Source organism: Stigmatopora nigra, chromosome 1 (genome assembly GCF_051989575.1).
Source record: "Stigmatopora nigra isolate UIUO_SnigA chromosome 1, RoL_Snig_1.1, whole genome shotgun sequence".
Lineage (NCBI taxonomy): Eukaryota > Metazoa > Chordata > Actinopteri > Syngnathiformes > Syngnathidae > Stigmatopora > Stigmatopora nigra.
In genome coordinates, this window is record NC_135508.1 from 22031467 (window position 1) to 22052835 (window position 21369).

The 21369-nt window shown below is 37.9% G+C and overlaps 1 protein-coding gene across 2 annotated transcripts in view; it reads left to right on the top strand.

The window, feature by feature from the left end:
* slitrk6 (SLIT and NTRK-like family, member 6) overlaps positions 1-21369 on the top strand; it is a 77545-nt gene that overhangs the window by 49787 nt on the left and 6389 nt on the right. For both annotated transcript variants that reach the window (XM_077726642.1, XM_077726634.1), the window contains exons 3-4: positions 2405-2525; positions 11805-12248. The gene's annotated coding sequence lies outside the window, so the exon portion shown is untranslated. The remainder of the gene's footprint in view (positions 1-2404; positions 2526-11804; positions 12249-21369) is intronic.

A 21369-nucleotide genomic window follows, 5' to 3' on the forward strand; every position in this document is an offset into this window, starting at 1 on the left:
TTTGCAATGCTATATAATTATACCTACTGCAGAGGCGGTCCAAGCTAATTTTTTACGTTAGGCGGACTACTCTGAGTCATCCAAAACACTACTCGTTGTTTGTTTTCTTTTTAATCAGGTTCAAGACACCAAATACATAGAGATTATTGTCCCTGATGCTGTGTTACCGGCATAAATGAGTGGCTCCGTGTGTATAAACGCGTCATTGCTTATTCAGTGGTGCTAAAAAGCTCGGCCAACAGTGTTTTTCATTGTGCATACGCTGTTATGCGTCTCACTGGCGTGGCTTCCGTGTGTTTGACCAGCACGGATGGGCACGGACTGGTGAACATACAACCACCAGGGTACATTTAAAGGGGGATTGCCACTATACAGGGAGGGATTAGAAGCTCAAACCAAAGCTGCTTTGGCAGAAGCCCAGAATTAGTATTCAGCGGGCTAGAGGTGCACAAGTGTGTATGTGTATATGTGTGTGTCAACCCCGAGGGGAACACTTCCTGGTCACAGTCTGTGGATGAAAGTGATTGCCAGAGGAGGACAACCTGCAGCTGAAGCGCAGCTATTGGGGGAATGCATGACATTCCGGGCAGCTGCTTTGGCCCACTTGGCCTCTGTGTCAAATATATCGCACCTTCAAGCTCTGATAATACAATAGCCGGTTACATGATTGATGGGACCACCTTGACGCGTACAATCGCTACACCAAGACCGATGAACATTAATTGCACCAAAGTCATTTTGAGTTATCGCCTTCATCTTTGAAAAGGCTTGCATTGGTAGGACGAGTTGGCCCAGAAATTAAGATTTTATCCAATTCCTTGTATTATATTCATGCTTGGGGAAACAGCTGATTTTGGATGAAGGCAGGCGATAGGTTGCCAGGTTAATTTGAGGAGACAAATGACCGTTTACACTTGTATTTGCTAAACTGCAATCGATCCTTGATTCTGAAAGTCAACTGGTGAATCATCGTGTTAAAATGTTGTGGCAGGTTTATACCTCTAAAATGGCTTATTTCCTTTTTAAATTCTGTTCCAATCCATCATCTTTTATATATTTTTGTTACGTCTAATGACCACCAGATGGTAGCCTACACTAACATTTACAATGACACATTCCCTTCAAACTAATGGCTCACGTTGAGTCCTCATAAGGAAAAAAAATAAAATAAAACATATATACCAGAAAGGATCAATGTTGCTATATTTGTTTAATATTTTCTTTGTGCATTGGAAAGTATAATGCAAATTGCAATAAATGTTTCTTGTCTTTTTAGAACATGAAATACATTAGTAATATTATTCTTTTGTTAGTCTTCTGATTTTGAATTATTCATAGTTAGGACGGCCATACGCTCTGCTTAATGTAGAACAGTCCTTTATTTCACCTTCATTGAATTCATTGTTTTTTTCCATCCATTCCTTTTCTGAAGTGCTTTACCCTCACAAGGGTTGCGGGGGGTGCTGGAGGCTATCCCAACTAATTTCAGTCCCAGGGCACAAGGAGACGGACAATCATATATACTCATAAACATACTTAAAGTCAACTTAGAGTGACCAATCAGCCTGCCATGCATGTTTTGGGAATGTGAGATGAAACCGGAGTACCCGTAGAAAACCCACACAGGCCCGGGAGAACATGCAAACTCCACACAGATTCAAACTCGACGCGTTAACCACTCAGTCGCCCATTCAACTTAACAAACTTGATTTAAAAAATACAAAAATAAAATATGAAAGACATTGGATTTGGTGTTCTAGCAAGAATAAGCAACAAAAGAGCGTAATGGGCCATGTGACCATGCAACAGGAAGGCCAGCACCCTTAGGCCTTTCTTTGACTGCTGTTTACCAGATGTCACCTGATTTTTCTTTTTTTTATTTTTTCCGTTCGGTGCGGGTAAGAGGAAGGGGGGGGGGGGGGGTCACAGTGTACTTATTTACTTTCACCTGGAAGTGACTCAGCTCAACAGTCAATAAAAAAGGGTCAACACAAAAGCATAGGTGTCTCCCAAGTGCATTGTTTGACACACAAAGGCAATGTTAGGCTTTAATTAGAAGTAACAACAAACAGGATATTGGCCTCTTTTGTTATACGGCGGGGTGAGAAGCGAGGTCTCTCGGGATAAGCTAGAGCGGTGTCGGGTGAAGGCGACAGGCAGGTGTTTTTTTGAGCTACAACGTTTTTGATTCACAAGGGGGAAAAGCCACGAAGGGTACTCTGCGACAAATACTAGTCGGATAATCAGATTTAGCCTGAATATTACATCAGTAAGGTCTGGGAATCACGAGTGATACATTTGCCAGATGAGTTCTGCCCTCTGTGGACAAGGTACACATGAGTACCCGTTTACCAGCTTGATCTGATTTTCACATCTCCTCGTTTTTTGTTTTTTTTTAATTCAGGAGTTCTGGTGATGAACTGCTCCTGCATGGAGACCTGGTGGCAGTGCTTTCTAACCCAATTGAATGAAGGTCCTACTCTACTCAAAATGGAATGGCCCATTAGCGCCATCAATGGCAGCAAGTAAGTTCACTTTTTGGACCAAAAATAAACTGGCCCACATGATATCTACCATATTTTCTCACATATTGACCGCCTCTGTATATAAGCTGTACCCTTAAACTTGTCTTAAAATCATTGAATTTTACAATTTCTCGCGTATAAGCCGCCTGATGATTCACAATTTTGACCTCAATATTCATGGTTTTAATAGGGAGTACAAATGTGTTACTTTGGAGGCAAAATCTTTTTAAAAAATCATCGCACGTAGTATTTCTGAGACACTGTATGAACCGAAAAGATTGTCTGCTGAAGTGCACATTCCGATAAAAGTATGCGTTTTGTATATTTGGCTTAAAGACTGGTTACTTTTCCAAATAAGAGTTTTAACCCTTACTTAGGGTTTTCAAATTCGCGTTTAAACCGTGGTCCGGGTTCCAAAGTAGGGATTCGAACTACAGTAATACCTCAATTATCGCGGTTAATGTGGACCAGACATGGCCACGGTAATGGAAAAAACGTGAAGTAGGGTCACCCCTATTAAAAAAAATATATATATATAATTTTCTTCTGTGCTTCAGCATCGATTTTAACATTTTTCTGAACTTTAATTTTTCTTCTTCAACGCTGAGTCCAAGTAGCAGTGCGAGTTTAAGCATGGATTTGCAAATTTAATGAACTTAAAAAAATAATTACATTTAAAAAAAATCCTCTGGAAAAAAATCTGCGATATAGTAAAGCCACGAAAGTTAAAGCGCAAAATGGTGAGGGAACACTGTATAGTGACAGTTTAAAGGATTTTAAATCTAAATTGGGCTTTAAAACAAGAGTTTGGGATTCGATGTTGGGTTTCAAACTTGGGTTTTTAGGCTAGCATATAGGAGGAATATTCCTCAACAACAGAGCACCATTACTTGCTTCTAATCCAACACAATTGAAATCACCACAGGACTAGCTTTCCTCTCAACTCAGTCAGAAGGCCATTCACATTCTCACCTGTTTTCATCCCACCCTTCTTTGTGTAATGGCCCTCACATATCCATGTCAGGAAAAAAACAGTAGTCCATCTATTTTTCAACCCTAATGGCAAGCCGTGTCGCTTTAATGACATCATATTTTTCTTTTCCCTGTCATTTGCACACAGACCTCACAGTAGCTCATTATGTGCTGTAATATATTGCTGTGACAAAATCTGCATGGTAGAAACAAACCTCTCACTCTTCAAAATGAGCATGTCCTGGCTTGTTAAGTCAATCAAAACTTCATGAGGTGGAAGAAATATTTTCACCCCATGACAATTTTGGTGAACCCGAAAATACTTTTTTGCATACTGTAACTAATATTTTAAAATACCTGCAGTAATGCAAGGTGCACTTGGTATGTAAACTGCAGATGGATCAAAAGCTCGGTTGCCAGTTTGGGCAAACAAGCATGCTATACAAGCCTGGACGTGTGTCAGCGAGAGAAATTAGCATGCTTCCTTCATCGCAAAGTGCCGCCCACTGGCGTGTTTTAAAAAAAATAAAAAGCTTCAGTGTCGTGACAAAATGGCCCCTTTATGTGAGGAGTGACTGTCAGAATGTCTCTGGAACAAATGGAAAAGTAGTTCACCTCATTTTTGACATACTCTTACAATAAAAATTAAATTGTCATTAAAATAATAATGATAAATCAATAAGTTACCACAATCACCTCAAATGGGAACGTTACTGAATTCAAAAGATTGGACTTTGACTTTTCTTTGTTAAATAAACCAAGAAAAATCACGCTTCAATGTTGGACAGGAAGCCAGAGTCGCTTACAGGAAGGTAGGCTTTTTCCATCTATTTTATTTTATTGCTGTGGCAGCCTGCGGTTTGGTTAGGATTTTTTTTTGTAGAGTATTTTTTTCAAGAAATTCCATGGTGTTATCAAATTAACTGTTCTTTTTGTAGGAAATCGCTGACACAGGAACACTGCCGATGTCAGCCTTTTTGTTTTTTTTTCCATGCGACCGAATTGTGAGCCGAGTGGATTGAGCACATAGTACCCGCCTCAGCTGCTAAGTATTATCTTGTTTCGATAACAACATTTGACTTCAGACTGTTTTGACCAAGTGACAAATGACATAATCTCAATGAACCATTGTATGACGTCATACAACCACTCAGCCATGCGGTGCGTTTAGGCACATCATGTAAAAACAACAATTCATCACCTCTGCTTTCAGCGTTAACAAATAAAAGATTGAGCCTACACAGTAAGAGAAGGTGAAGAAATTCAATCTATTAGGATCCGATAGACGTTTTTGGCAAGCATGAAAATTTTCAACTCTATACGATGCACGGTTTGGACAAACGTAGTGAGAGAATCTCAACATACACACATATCCATCTATATATCATGCTTTATAATGATTATAGATGAGTTAATTTTGCATAACGTCTTTGTCATCTTGAGTACTTGCCGGTCGGTCACTTGCTATAAACATTGGATTATTTACTATTGGTTTTGTGGGTGATTTCTGCCCACAAAATTTTGGTTTTATGGCACCCGTGTCCAAAATAATAAAAGTATTTGATTTTGTAAGTACAGTATGAATGAGTGACAATGGGACTATCAGGCGGAGCAGCTCCGCGGGCCAGATCGCACCTTTTTTCGGACCGTTTTTGGACCGTGGGCAGTACTTTTGACACCCTGGTGTAAAGAGACATAGGATTATAGTAATTGGCCCTCTGTCGTGTTTTGTGGTTGTGTTTTGAGTTCAAGTTTTCAGATGATTACGTTTTTATGGTTACGTTTCGACACACATCCTTCAATTAACTGCAAATTACCAGTGTAGGCTGGTTGATCCCTTCAAAAAATAATTTATTGAGATTACGTCAATGATCTGGAATACTGTGGTATGCCACAGGAACATTTTTAGCAACAGGCTGTCGAAAAGCCTCTTAGCTCCACCAGAGGAGCACCAAGGGACCAATTGGGCTGACTAGGAGGAGGAATAGCACTCCGTAGCAAACCAAATGTCAGTGAAAAGAAATTTGCCAGGTTAATTATGTGGCAAGTGACTCATTTTAGTAAACAAATAAAAGACAAAATAAAACAAAAGACAAATGGCCTGGTTATTAAAAAAAAATGAACAGCTCAGTGAACAAAAACAAGGACAAATTGATCCATTCACTCATTCTCCACTCCCTTTCTGAATGGATTGACGTATTTCACCATCAATACCAGCCATGACCTTTGTATTTAGTACCGTATTTTCTCGCATATTAGCCGCCTCCATGTATAAGCCGCACCCTTAAATTGGCCGTGAAATTGTAGAATTTTACAATTTCTCTCGAATAAGATGCTTCCCTGATTCACAATTTTCCCCTCCATATTCATAGTTTTAGTGGGGAGTACAAATGTATTATTTTGAAGGGAAAATCTTAAGAAAAATCATCACACGTGGTATTTCTGAGTTTCTGTATGAATCGAAAGTATCATCTGCTAGATTGGACTTTGCTAAAGGGTGTTGTCTGCACCTAGACAAATTCAAAAAGGAAGTCATGTGGGCAGTACAACTAGGAAGTGTGTCAGTAGTGATCTCGTTTGTCATCTCTAGTTAAAATGTCGGCATTTTGAGCGAGCAATGGCAGGCATAAGTGAGTCTTTTCACGTTTTATGCATGAAAGGGTTTATTTTTCTTCAATTTCATTCATTTACATCGAAATGCATTTTGTGAAACGTTTTATTTGTTTATCTTTTCTGTATTTTGAAATAGATTACCGTATTGGCCTGCTTTTTTGTTGCGTTATGGTATTTGGTCCTTGCCACCTTGCAGTTTCGCGCATGTCAAGTCTAATTTGTGTGCTTATAAACCGTACCCTTGATTCAGTCATCTTCTTTTTTAGGTACGAATACAGCGTGTATGGGAGAAAATATGGTATATATATTTTTTTTTTTAGTTTCAATACTTTTTCTGTTCAGTATGACAGAGAATTGCAATCTATCCAAGCTGACTTAGGGGGGAATCAGTAACACTATTACATCTACCACTGATCCCGAGTATATAACAGAACACATAATAAGATAACCATTATTACCTCCACTTACAACCTTAGCACACATCACTGGGTCCTAATTGACTTTTCCTGTTCACGTGTAGAACAGCGCCGCATCCGTGCAACCCGAAATGACCTGACAATTCACACGCGCACTCTAAAATTGAGGGGGGAAAAAAATTGCTGACGCGAAAAGGACGCGATGCCTTTTGTCGACGACCAATGGCTGGCCTGTCTCACACGGCTCATCGTGCAGTTGAGGATTACTCCTTTGGCTCCTTAGGTACTAAGCTGCTCCAATGAAGATGACTTATTGTGACATCAGAGGTAGGGAAAGTAAGCGTGGCGGATGCGGCTCTGTATGGGAAGCAGAAAACCAAGAGGAAGACAATGCCTCCGGGTCCAAACAAAGCCAAGATTGCATGTGGAGGATGACTTTTGCTTAAACTCCAGGATGACCTTAAAAAGAAGGCCGTCACTTGATTGAGTGTGCAAACTGCACCCATTAAAGAGCCCCTCTCACGTTATTGAATTTCATTGTCATTTTCATCATCAAATAAACCAAAAAGTGTTGAAAAAAATCTTTTAAACCCATTTTATTGTTGGTCAGGAAATGATAGTTGTTGTCGAGTAATTTCAATGTCGTTACTGTGGAGGCTGTTTTTTGTTGTTGTTGTTTTTCCCAAGAAATTGAATCGTTTTATTGGAAAATGGTTTAGACATATTGTGTAGGAAATTGGAACAATAGAAACAGTAACGATATAAAACTTTTCGAAAGAGAGGTGGATTAAGCACATAGAAGGAAGTGGAGCAGCTGGTCAGTAGCCTATTTGGTTGTTTGGATGAAGACATTTCACTGAAGACTGTTTTGACCAAGTGATAAATCATGTGTGGTGAATAATTTGGGTTTTAAAACTGCAGTCGAATAACTGATGAATAAATTGCACCAGTAAAAAAAATCCTGCTTTTAATTTGAGATGACAAACTAGACTTTCAATCAACAAGTTTGCTGGTAAAGTGAAAGGTCATACATTTTACAATTTCTCGCGTATAGGCCGCCCCCTCATTCTCAATGTTCCCCTCCATATTCATGGATTTAATAGGGACTACAAATGTGTTACTTTGAAGGGAAAATCTTAAGAAAAATCATCGCATTCCTGAGATACTGTATGAATCAAAAGCACATTATTAGGGTCAATATCTTAAGGAATTATTCATCCAATATTGGTGGTTTTCTTACTGCAAAACAGAAAATAACCAACAAATAGTAAATGTTAATTTGCCGACATCTACTGGTGAAAGAGTGTAGCAATGCTGTAAGTCTTGTGCGCTTATAAGCCATACCCTTGATTCAGTCATCTTTTTTGTTACAAATACGGCTTATATGCGAGAAAATACAGTAATTAGTTTATAAAAACCCATGATGGTAGGCCTTTAAGAGAAAAAAAAAACATTGTTTTGATCATCTGCACAAGACTGACAAGAGGTCAATCGTGAGCAAAAAATACATCATAAAGAATATTCCATTAGCGCATGATAACTTTTTGTTTTGCACATCACACGGATCTAGATCCCACCCTAAAGGCTTTTCCGTTGTTCTTGGTTTTAGTCTACCCATGCGAGCTGTCTAATACATGATTTATGCTGACATAGGCTAATTTCAATTTGCAATCATCCTACCATTTACAAAGCTTGACTATGTTTAAATAAATTGTTGACGCAAATGAAAATGTATTAATTTAATGGAGTCATGCATAAGATATGTGGCCAGAAATGGTACTGCAACCACAAATTAAAAAATAATGAACAAAATACTAAATTCACCTTTGGGCTTTGACATTAATTTAGACTCTTAGTAAAGAGAAAATCTCAGTTTTAACATTGATAACAATGTGAGTATTTACAAAGCACGTTTCTTTCACAATTATTGTAAAATTGGGGCCTTAAAATAGATTCTTTAAACCATTCATTAATTATTTTATCCAAATTTTTGCAGTTGAATCTTTTTTTTAAACTCATTTAAGACATACAGAATCACTGTACTAATTAAATAGTGGAAAAGAGCAGTTCAACTGAATAATTTAAATCCCTGAATTAACGACCGAGAGACTAAATGAACGCACAAACTTCTGACCCAAATGTCGACTGCTTCATTAGTCTTTATCATAGACCAGACTTTTCTACTTTGTACATATTCTGATTCTGTTGGGCAGCTTAAAAAAAACTACATTTGCTGAAGCATGATAAGCAAAGATAACAATTTTTGGTTTCGCCAAATCCATACTAAAGTTACTAAAGTACTATAAATTACGTTTTGTTTTTGTTAACCGTGTGAACAGGCTCCAACATGTCCTTGTCATATAAACCAATGGCTCCAACAACTAAACTTTCTGCTGAAGTCTTGAGTAAATACTTCTGTCATATTTGTGCGGGTTCGTCATGATAGTTTCCGGGCATAAAATGGAGCCAAGTTTGGAAGCGAATCAGGAGAGTCTCAACATGACACACTTCCAAAAAGGTAAACAAAAAGAAACATCGGATACACTTTTAAGACTGACACCTACATTTCCTTCACGGTCATTTAACAAAGCGTATACCTACCAAAGAAAATAATACTACGCTATCTGATAGCATCCTTTTATGGGGAATTTTAATGAGGAATTTGTCATCAAAGGGGGGATTTGGGGAGGGAGTTGGGGGTGTTAGTTGATGACTATTACATAGAAGAGTCAGATTTATCACCTGGGGGAAGAAACTGTCCCTTAATCTAGACATTCTACTGTCAAAAACTGTCCATTTTGGGGATAAATTGAATTTCTGTGCAATTTTGCATTTAATAAGGGAGTGGCCACCATCAATTTTATTTATTATCCCACCACTCCCTGCTGAGACTCCCTCCACTTAAAGTACCCAAACCATAAAGAGAAACACTTTAAAAAAAGAATGAAATTTTGAGAAGGGGGCAGGTACTTTTTGTCATCGTTGCGTATCCAATAGTAAAATTGTAAAGAAGAGACCATGCAAAAATAATAATGGAATTTGCATAGGTCAGAGGATGAGAAGATGGAAAACAGGCAACAAGAAACCAACTGGTACGACAAAGAGACACCTGTGCAAAGCAATATAATGAAAGGATTATTTGGCAGGTGGAAAAAAATGTGTGTGTGGGTGTTTGTACCTCAATTTACAAAATTAATTGGTTCCAGAAATGGTTTCATAGTTTGAATTTCTCAGAAGTAGAGACACAAAAGTACTACGTATAAAAAGCTTTAATCTGTTCTAAGATTCTTAGTAATATCAATAAAACTCTTTATAAATGATTCAAATCTAGGGATTTTGTATAAAAAATGTTATTGTTGCTAGGTGAGAGGACTAGATATTAAACCGTGGGCAACTGACAAAACATATAAATAACATGTAAACACACAACTTAAGAACTTAAAATTATGAAAACAAAAGAGTTTAACTTTCTTGGAACTCATCATGAGAAATAAAGAATAAAATTGCCTTAAGGACCTGAAGAAAATCCTGTTAGAGTATCATGCCAAGTTCAAAATAAAATAGAAGAAGACTTTTGTAACTTGAATTTCTTTCATATCTTGGAACAAAACTTTCCCATAAGTAGAGGTACTACTATACATGTACGTATATATATGAACAGAAACTGCCCACAGGAAGTCCACAGGCTAGGATTGAAGAACTAATCTCCGAACTGCACAACCGATTATCGACCTTGCCGCCTCATTATCAATACGAGCTACGTGCTGAAAACAACAACTTTGCTGACCAAATGAAATCTTGGACTAACACACAAGCTTTATTGCTTTCATTAGCATACTGCATGATGAAGCCACTAAGCGGATTTAGTTCACGATACAAACTCTATAAGAGTAATGTTGCTAGGTTAAACAACTCTTTCAGGGTAAACTAGTTTTTTTCTTTACCCCTACAAGTCACTGCCTCGGACAGAGCGAGACGTCCAATCCATTTGACCGTTAAAAAAAACATTTTCAATTATTAAAAACACACTTGGTTAACCTGGGCTTGAAAAACAAGTGTACATTTTTAAACTGCTGTCCACTAAAAGGGTTAAAATACAAAGTTTAAAAATATATATATTTATGTATGCAGTTGGTTTCAGATTTGAATATAATTATGATAAACCAACATTACTGTAGCAGTTCATTTCATCTTCTGAACCGCTTTATCCTCGTGAGAGTTGTGGGGGGTGCTGGAGCCAATTCCAGCTGTCTACTGACCAGAGGTGAGGGATACCCTTAATTGGTGGCCAGCCAATCGCGGGGCACAAGGAGACAAACAACCATTCCTGCTCACATTCATGCCTAGGGGCAATTTAGAGTGTCCAATCAGCCTGCCATGCATGTTTTTGGAATATGGGAGGAAACCGCAGTACCCTGTGGAAACCCACGAAGGCCCGGGGAGAACATGCAAACTCCACACAGATGGACCGACTTTGGACTTGAACCCAGGAGCCCAGAGCTGTGAGGCCGACACGCTAACCCAGGGGTGGGCAAAGTATTCCAGAAAGGGCTGCAGTGGGGGCGGGTTTTCATTCCAACCTATTAGGGGAAACCTTTCCACCAATCATGTATCCTACAAGTGCAATAAGTGGATTGCAGTCAGGTGCATCTTGTTTCAGCAGAAAGCTCATTGGTTGCACTGTTTGTGTTGGATCGGTTGGAGAAAAAAAACCTGCAAGCACAGTGGCCCTCTAGGACCGGTTTGCAACCCACTCGCCCCACCGGGTCACCTTGCTGTCCAAACTTTCAAAAGAAAAAGGAAGAAAAAAAATCTCACACTTGATAATCCTTTTCTGCACTTTTCCTGACCTTCCTCCTTTCCTTATTGTTATCATAGAATATAAGATTATTGTGGCTACCTGCTTATTATATAACAACAAGCATTTGAATGGCGCTGCTGCCGAGCTATTTAAAGCACAACAATTCCTATTTCTTCCTCTGTAATGTAAAATACTCCAATAGGGAGTTGAGTATAACAGCTCCCAGCTGTATGATTAGACCACACATTTGGATTTGTGAATACCGGAAGTGGTTGGTTTAAATACATAATTTTTCTATTAAAATCATATTTATATCTATCTTGCTGTCATATTATAGTGTATTGGAAAGATAATATTTTGTGGTTAAAGAAAAAAAACGTTCGTTGTTATGGTATTGCTGTGAAAAAGGGGAGATTCTTCAGCTCGATGCTTTTATTTCCTTCAGCTTTACCGGATGTGTTGCTGTTTTCTGTCTAGCTTGATGGACCTCCCATCTCGCTGTATTGCACCTCCGCTCCATGCAAATGAAGAAACCGAGCCCAGGCGTCGCTCAGTTCTTCTCGCTAAACAACGCGCGGCGCTGAGAAGAACATGACGGAGCACATCTTTGCTCTTTATGGGATGTGCATCTAAAAAAAAAAAAAAATACTAGCACGACTTAAACAAAAAATCCTCCAGACTGGGAACTTTGCACTCACACAATTTGCCAAAAACCGATAGAGGACTCGTATCGATTATCGTCCCGGTTCAAGACAAGAGTGGACATTTTTTTTATTTTTTTGGTGGACATCGTGACCGGGAGGACAAGTGAAGAAGTTCAACCTCACTGCAGAGAGACTCGTTTCTTCCGCGCACTGATGGACTGTCCGCGGCGTCAATTGGAATAGCTTCTTTACCATCACTTTTTTTTTTTATTCCTGGGTAAGAAATCTTTATCATTTCATCATATTCCTCATCTACATTGCATTTTGTTATGTGCACTTAAGAAAGTGAATTTACCAAACTGCGGATTTTAATGTTAATATTTTGTTGGGGTGGAAAAAACGTCAGCTCAAAGTTGACAGGTAACCTTGAGCCCACCTGGAATTTTGCTAATTGACAGATTGACGGCTCATGCTGTGCATTTTTAAGGCTTTTTGATGTAAATGATCCAATTAAATTCCTATTTAAAAAAAAAAAAAAAAAATCATCCTATCTATATATTTAGTTTAAAAAAACAGTTCTTAAAACCTGTTATTAGTTGTCAAGTCAATGATTTGCTGCAACACCATTGGACATTACTTGATAATCTTTTTGTTGTTGTTATTTCAATGTTGTTTTCGTCAAGGCATTCAATCTGATTATTTCAGCATCGTTTAACCCTTTAAAGGGGCAGAGATGACTGTTTTTGAGCATTAAAAAGTATGAATTAAAATGTTTTTAAAAAAATCTAGTGACCATATACATGCATGTAAAAATTTGGGTTATTTTATCATCAAATCGGGACATTTTGGTGTCTAATTGTTGCCCAATGACCAAAATTGTGATATCCACACATTCTTCCTACTTATTTTATTCATATTTTATTTTCATAATTTGCAATTTATTTCATTCAATCAGAAACCAAAAATAAATATACATTAAAGTAACAATTGTAAAATAGAAAACAACAGCATCTGTCAACATAAACGTTTTTCTGATAACTATAGTCGAAAAAATAAATACATAAAAAAAATCATGAAGCTGTTCTTGGTCAGTAAAAGAGACCAAAAAACAAAAGTTGTACTTTACAGGCCCAACCAAACTATGAAAAAATTGCAACTTATAGTCCGGAAAATACGGTTTAAGATTTTTTTCTTCCTGTTTTATGAGAGACAACCACAAAGAAAATTGTTAAGTGTGATCTATTGACTCAAGAAGCAACCCCATGACTTGGAGAAAAAAAGACCGCTTAAATGCATGCATTATTTTCTGTTCTCTAGATCATTAATTGCATAAGAAATGTTCAAAAGTGTTTTTTTCTCTCAAGTCAAGTCTTTCAAGTTGAGAGCTGTGAACATTTCTGAAAACGGATTGAGCCGAACATTGTACCAATATTAAGTGGATCAATTTGGAAGGCTATAACTCCCAAACAAATACATGTTTCTAATGTAGAGGTTTTGTGTTGACATCAATTCTAACATCACCAAAATTTGAAGTACATTGAATCATCATCAATGTTATGTTTATGTCAATTGGACATTTCTTATTGTCAATAGGAGGCAATGGCGTTTTTTCCACTAAAATGGAGTTTAGGGGACTCACTGGTCATTTTTGGAAAATGTGGGATTTTTTCTATTGTTTTTTTTAAGATGATTATTGTTCATTTCTGAGGTCCAGCTGATTTTTGGGGCATTTCATTTTGGTTTTTAGGGCTTTAGAGGTTCTTTATTAAATCATTGGTTGCCATTGAAGGTGCCATTTTGAGGGCAGTGGTGGGCAATTGAACGAATGTGATAGTGAATTTGGAAATGGAGAAAAGTGCAAAAACGTATGGTTTTGGGGCACTCTTGCCCAAAAAATGAATTCTGTATGTAGATTACGAAGTCAGTTCAGTCAGGTAGGATGACCCAGATCAGAATCCTCAGCGGACCACTTCCGGCCCACGGGCCTCGCGTTTAACACCACCCGGTCTATAATGCTTGGATTATTGCTGAGTTGCCAAATACAAGGAATCTCCCGTAGTTTACATCGCCAGTGTTCACCAAACTGCTAAGTACGCATTTTGTATCAAAACTAAGAAAATCTAAATATAAGTCAAAAATCCAAACAAAATTAAAAATGTTAAAAAAAATCCAGAAATATTATTTTCAGCAATTTATGTAAAAAAAAAACCAAATGAAATGTTGAAAGATATGATGATGCATTTTGAAATGCAACATTATGTTCTGCAGGTTGTCAAAACGTTCAATTATTTTGAAAGTTAAGTAGCGTGTGCCCACTTCCTGGTCCACAAGACACTTAAAGTCTTACAAAATGAGAGAATAATAAGCTTTATTTTTGTACGCGTCACTAGGAAAATAGGGCCAGTAATTAGGACATATTATTTTTCACGTTTGGCAGCTTTCGTTATCGTAACGGCCTGGTTGGCAGCCATATTGGCCCGTAACAACAACGTGGCCGGCCACAAAACTTGATTTTAACACCCTTGCCAAGTAGAAGAAAAATAAAAGATCTCATGGAGGTTCTCACAAAGATCCAACATTGCAAAATTGGTTGCCATAGAGAGAAACATGCGTGCGCGTGGTAAAAAATGCCGGCGGGCAAAAGTGGCTATTGCTCGTTTGCTCGTTTTCTGGCAGGATCATTAAATCAAGATTGTGTTGGAGTGAATTTCTTTTGCTCTCTCATGTTGGAGTCTTGGTCATGACCCCTGTGGGGTGAGCTACATCGCTTGCATTACGCCGCGTGAAAAGGGGACCCTAACTCCTTCAGTAATTGGCTCCCGGGATAACGGCGGCAACGGCGGTGGATCGCTGTGGCGTGCAACGATGAGAGTGCGCACGTGTGCATTAAAAAGGCACAAAAACGCACTCGCATTTCTGCACTGTCAAGCAATAGAGCAGAAGCGGTTGTGAGTATGTGTGTGTTTTGAGTGTATAAGTGTGTGTGTGTTGTGTGTATAAGTGTGTGTGTGTGTTGTGTGTATAAGTGTGTGTGTGTGTGTGTGACTGAGAAGAAACCTCGCCTGTGCTGCATGCAACAAGTAATGCCGTCTCATTCTTTGTGGGGAAAGCAGTTGTGCAGGGGTGCCGAATTCCGAAATTTTGTTTTAGGCCATGTCATAATTACTTTTATTTGGATGCTATACTTCATGAATTGAAAGCTTTATTGATCAACAATCGATCATTTATAGACATTGGGATTTGTCTAGATCAGGGGTGTCAAACTCCCTTTGGTCTGCGGGCCAAATGCAGCTTAATTTGAGATCAAGTGGGCCGGACCAGTAAACTCATTGCAAAATTACATAGAACTAACAATAAGCCCACTGTTTTCCTTTGTATTAGTCACTAATACTAATAATTAGTGCAAAGAATGAGTAAATTATCAAAATGTTTATTTACAGAATTTGCCTTTTACGTTATGAGCAATATATTATGAACAAGAGAATAACATAAGAACATAAATAAATGTCAATTCGTGTTGTCTCCACGTACTAAAACACTGTGTCCCCTAGCGGATAATACAAGAACTACACATTTTAAAGAAAATTCATTTTTTTATACAATGCAGCTTTCTTCCCCGGGCCGTACCAAACCACCAGACAGGCCGGATCCGGTCCGCATGTTTGACACTCCTGGTCTAGATCTTTTTGTTTATAAACGGAAAACAGTAATATTAATTTTGCATTTGTAAAAAAGTAATACCCTTTTTAGTTTTATTTTGTTCGATTTTTAGAACAAAATATCTATATATAGGGGAACGAAAAACAGTTTTATTTTTTTATTTTAATCTTTTATTCATTAATTTCCTGAACCGCTTTATCCTCACGAAGGTGCAGGAGCCTATCCCAGCCAATCATGGGCAGTAGGCCAAATTGGTTGCCAGCCAATCAGGCCAGGGCACAATAAAACAGACAAACACCCATCACCGAGTGGGAATCGATCTCTATATATTTCTTCAAATATCACTATAATATCTCTATATCTATAGATATCTTCAAAAATAGAATTAAAAAGAACTAAAAAATGAAAATATTACATGTTTTGAATTTAAAACAGTGTATAAAATTGTTTTTATTCCCTCTAGATATAGGCCGAAAAGTGAAATATTCTGGTTAATCTTCATTTTAATTTTAGCATAAAATATCTGACACACGATGGACTTTGGCGGGCCACACAAGATCACGCGCCGGGCCTCATCTTGGTCCCCGACCCGCCACTTGGACACTTGTGCTTTTGGTACCAATCAGGAAAGATGAACGTTCCTAAGGCAGGTCATGTTTCGCTGCAAAGCATGCCTGTGTCATTGTGAGGAGACCTAACTAGATCAGGGAGAGAGAAGCCAAGAAAATGAAAGGAAAAAACAATCAGGAAGCCTCTTACCCAACAACTCTGGGCTTTAGGCGCTAAAATGGATGGCTGCGCTCACCAAACAACCTTCCATTAATATTGTATTTATTATTGTCTGCAGTTGGAGAAACAGGTTGCTTCGGCGATGGGAGTTTATTTAAGGCGGGTGTGCAGCGAGGTGTTTGGCCCGCTTGCTGAGCCATGGAAATACACTCTTCGTTCGGAGAGGAGTCTACGGAGAATTGATGGGCTTTCTGAAGAAGAAGAATAAACATTACTTAAGCAAAATAACTTTTGTTTACACTGCGGCCTGTATGCCGATATCAACGCAGCCTGGAGCCTTGCCTTTTCGTCTTTCTGTCTTCAGGAAAGGGATGGACTAATATTCTTTATTATCCAATAAAATTCATCATTAATCAATCATTTTCCGCACTATAAGGCGCACCCAATCATTTCACATTCAATGAGTGGCCTATCTTTAAAATTTGTCTCAATTAATAGAGCGCCATATTTATATAATGGAACAATCGGCCCGGTGAAAAAGTGTTTAGAGTGTTTGCCTCACAGTTCTGGGGTCGAGGGTTCGATCCCAGGTGGGTCTGCACTGTATGTTGTTTGGATGTTCTCCCTAGGCTCGAGTGGGTTTTCTCTGGGTACTCTTGTTTCGTCCCAATTGCCAAAAAAAGACATGCTAGGCTAATTGTACACCAAACTGTCCCTCGCTATGAGTAATTGGTTCTTTGTTGTGTTGTGCCCTGTGATTGGCTGGCCACTGATTTCGGGTGTTCCCTGCCTGGTGCCCATAGTTGACTGGGATAGGCTACAGCACCCCACCTAATTTGAGGATTAGCGGTATAGAAAATGAATGAATAATGCAACCAATGAATGAGAAATAGTATTTTTTCGTAATTAAGTGAGCCATTTTGGTAATTCTGTACTATCATTTAGTGTTTAAAAATCGGTGATATTAGGAATTTAAGCTAGGGGACATTTGAAAATGGAAATGTGTACTATTGGTATTTTAATTTACAGTATGTGTCTTTTACGTATTTACCTGTAATTAGCTTTACCATTTAGCACCACTGAAAACCACCAACAATAGATTGTATAATCCTCCCAAACTAGATTGCATACGTTCAATTAAAAATGACACGGCTGATGACCAAAAGCCATCTAAAAAACAACAAAATAATCAACATTAATTCTTTTCAACAAATCAGCAAGTCTAAACAACACTGGTATCAATCGACATGTTGCATTTTGATAGATTCAATTGGACGGTTGGGCCCAATCCATCTGCTTTAGCTTGTCTTTCCCAAGTTACAGAACACACAAGTTTGTATCCATGTACACATTTTGGCTTTGCTCAACGTTTATGAGTATTAATGAATCAGATGGTGTCAACACCTATTCGTGGAAGGAATCATAAGACGATCATTTCCAGTAGCCCGTGGCCGTTGTTTCTAGCTTTGGTTGGCGGCTTCAATTGAGCAATTCAAGTCGTAGAGAACACACCCAGCCCCGAGCCACGGAGAACTATCATGAACATGATTACACCGAGTGGTGGAACGTCACGCTGCTTTAAAAAAAAAAAAACAAAAAAAACGTTGTCTTTTTTGGCGCATGTGAGAAGCCAAAGTCGATCAAAAGGCAACGGTAAATGCACGCTGCATTGAGAAAAAGACATTTCGCAGGATGGCATCATTCCCACATTCAAGTGTGTAAAATTCCCTGCTGTTTTTCCCACTCATTTGATCCTACTTCAAAAAGGAAAAAAAAAACCTGAAAAAATATTTGGGGCTTACGCTAATAAAGTGTGCTTTCTTCAATATTGACATAATCATCTTCGAGAAGTCACCATGAGCTTTTTAACCCATTGGCGACCAATCTATTTTGTGTTAGACATCCAATCTATTTTGATTAACTCATTTATAGCAATAGATATGTCCAATTGATTTAAAGACCGGTGCAAACAATGTTTTTCAGCCCTCCTTGTCCAGATGGATTGGACATTTCTCCCCTTCAATGGCATCTAATAAGTTATTTATTATACCAATATGAACACTGTGAAATTAAAAAAACTAAAGAAATGAATATTCTTACAGCTTTACGGCATCATAACCAGAGTCATTCTAATTTGATTAAATCACATCTAAAATATTTAAATATATAACCAGTATAATCATATTTAACCATCAATAATACAAAGATTTACTATTATAATTTTTTAAACTCATTTGCTGCTTCCCATCCATTTCATATACCAGAGAAATTGTAAAATTTCCAAGGCAATTTTAAAGATACGGCTTACAAGCAGCTGATATGCGAGAAAATAATTATAAATCACAACTGAATATGATTGGATGTTCATGTTAGACAATTACAGCCATTGAGGTGGAACCACCCTAAATTGTCAAATGCACTTTTAATGTGGATGTAAAAAAAGTGAGCAAAATGTGATAAAATCACAACCGACAAGTTTTTTGATTGACTAATGCATTGCTTGTGAATCCAAATATTACGGTTCACAGTCCCCTTATAATCAATAAGTGGAATGTCCTTTAACAATATGCCGTTTTCCTATTTTTGCGCATACTGCATGATGACCAATGCAATGCAATGATTTGCTCACAACCTTGCACTGTATGAATTCAAATTGCCGTATTAAGTTGATTCCGGCAAAGTGTGACACATCTGAGGATAAAAATAAAACCCTACAACACAAGAGGCATTTTGTGCACAATTTGTACAAAATAAATGGAAAACAAGGGTTTTATATCGTGAATAAATATCACATGCTTTGTGATAACCCCATTTTTAACGAAATAATGAGCAGCTGTGTTTCGATGTCAGAATTGCACTTTAGTCGGCATAATATTGTCATTTTTAGACAAGGGATAACCACCAAAACTCACGTTCCGATCTTCCAATCCGACCTTTGTTATGCAAATAACTGTCCCAATATATGAAAATAAGATCCAAGTTATGAGATCCCCTAAAACTTCAATACATTTTCTATATCCGTTATTTTATCTTGAAATTGTTGCCGTAGCGTTGCGTCCTGCTTGACAATCTCACTTCACTCCGCTGGCCTCTCATTGGCTGTCTCAAAACAACAACATTGGACCGCCATTTGAGAAGGACAACTGCTTTTTCTCTCTGTGATTTCAAAAAAGAAAATTGTGGAACGAATTACAGAATTTACGCAACAGTTTCCTGCAACATACAAAAACATGTATGCTAAGCTAACTGTATGCTAAAGGTATGAATATGATTGGTTGTTTGACTTGTTCCCTGCGATTGGCTACCAACCCATTCAGGTGTCCATCGCCTACAAAATTTGCTAGGGTAGACTCCGGCACCCCTGCGACTCCCTTGAGGATATGCGGTTTGGGAAATTAATAATAATAAACCCTAAATTATATTCTTCCTAAAACTATGTTTTTCATGTGTGGCTGTGTGAGTAAAACATATTTTTTTAAAAAGTAGACACTGAAATTTTTTAAAAAGAATAATTTGCTTTCAAATAGCCAACAAACACATTTTGATTGCATTGATTTTGAATTAAATCAATGTTTTTTACGTAGTCTAATTGGAAGTGAACAAAAAAAATGTGATTTTAAAAAATATATATTTCTTAATATTATTTTAACTCAGTTTGTGTGTTTTCTATCTAAAAAGAGCATTATTGCATTTGAATTGTTGTTTTATTAAGATATATTGTCACATATTGATTAAATTGGCTCATTTCTTTTATGAGACTTGTATTGAATATTGGCAATAATTTATCAAACAATGTATCGCCCTCTCAATTTTGTTATCATGCCAGGCTTTTGTAAGGGTATCAAAAATCTGGGTCAAAACAGTGCTGATTTTAGAGAAAAAGCCTTGTAATGGAGGGATATTGGGTACATTATACTCAGTGGATTTGAAGGGAAGCTCTCACTTGGCTTTAGCGGAGCCACAAATGAATTGTCATAACACCAAAGTGATGCATATTTGAATGTCCAATGTGGAGCAGCAATGAAAGACATTTTATCTCGGGCTCCTGGGACATGGCATCCCATGCAACTTTGATCAGCTCAGGAATACAAATGATTTTGACGCAGTCTGTTTGAAATATGGATAGAAATAGGAATGGCACAAAAATCTTGAACTAGGCGACACTCTCAGATTGAATGATAGTCTTGTTTTTATTTTCAGTGTAGATGGACATTTTGGAGATGGTCAATTTCTGTTAAAAACACCAAGGAAGGGAAAAAAAGGGAATTTGTGAATCCTGGATTTGAAATGCCTGTTTGATGTCTTATCAACTGAGCTTTCTTTTGATTATAAAATGGGAGTTATGTTCCAAAATAACCACCGTAGAGAGCTTGAACAAAAGGGAGGCTGTGACTGGAAGAAATGATTCGGAAAATGTCCATTTGTACCGATAGCATGTGACACAGCTGCGAGCATTAAACAAAAGAACCAAAAACAGTGGATATTTTCAGTGAATTTGTTTTTTTATTGACCAAAGTTGTTGTTTAATAACTTCAAAGACAATTCGTTCTGCTCTTGGCGTGCCATCGGCACATTATTAATACGCTTTTAAGTATTTGAAATCATTAGTTTAAGCAAAACACAATGTATTTTATTTATTTTAAAAGGAAAGTCCATATCGATGGCGGCAAACTAACCAAATTCGGTCAATTCCAGGTGGGTTGCGACCTGAGTGGAGTTTGCATGTTCTCCCCCGGTGTGTGTGGGTTAAATTCGGGTACTCTGGTTTTATCCCACAACCCATAAACATAGATTCTAGTCTAATTTTAGGCTAAATTGTCCCTAACTATGAGTTATTGGTTTGCTTGTCTCATTGTATTCTGCTATTGGTTAGCCACCAATTCAGAGTGTCGCCCACATGGTAGCCGCAGTAAGATGGGATTGGCTACAGCACCCCCACAACCCTTTTGGAGCTCTGTATTGGCATTGGCAGTCGATATTAGTCATTTCTTGCACTGGTCCTCCTAGAA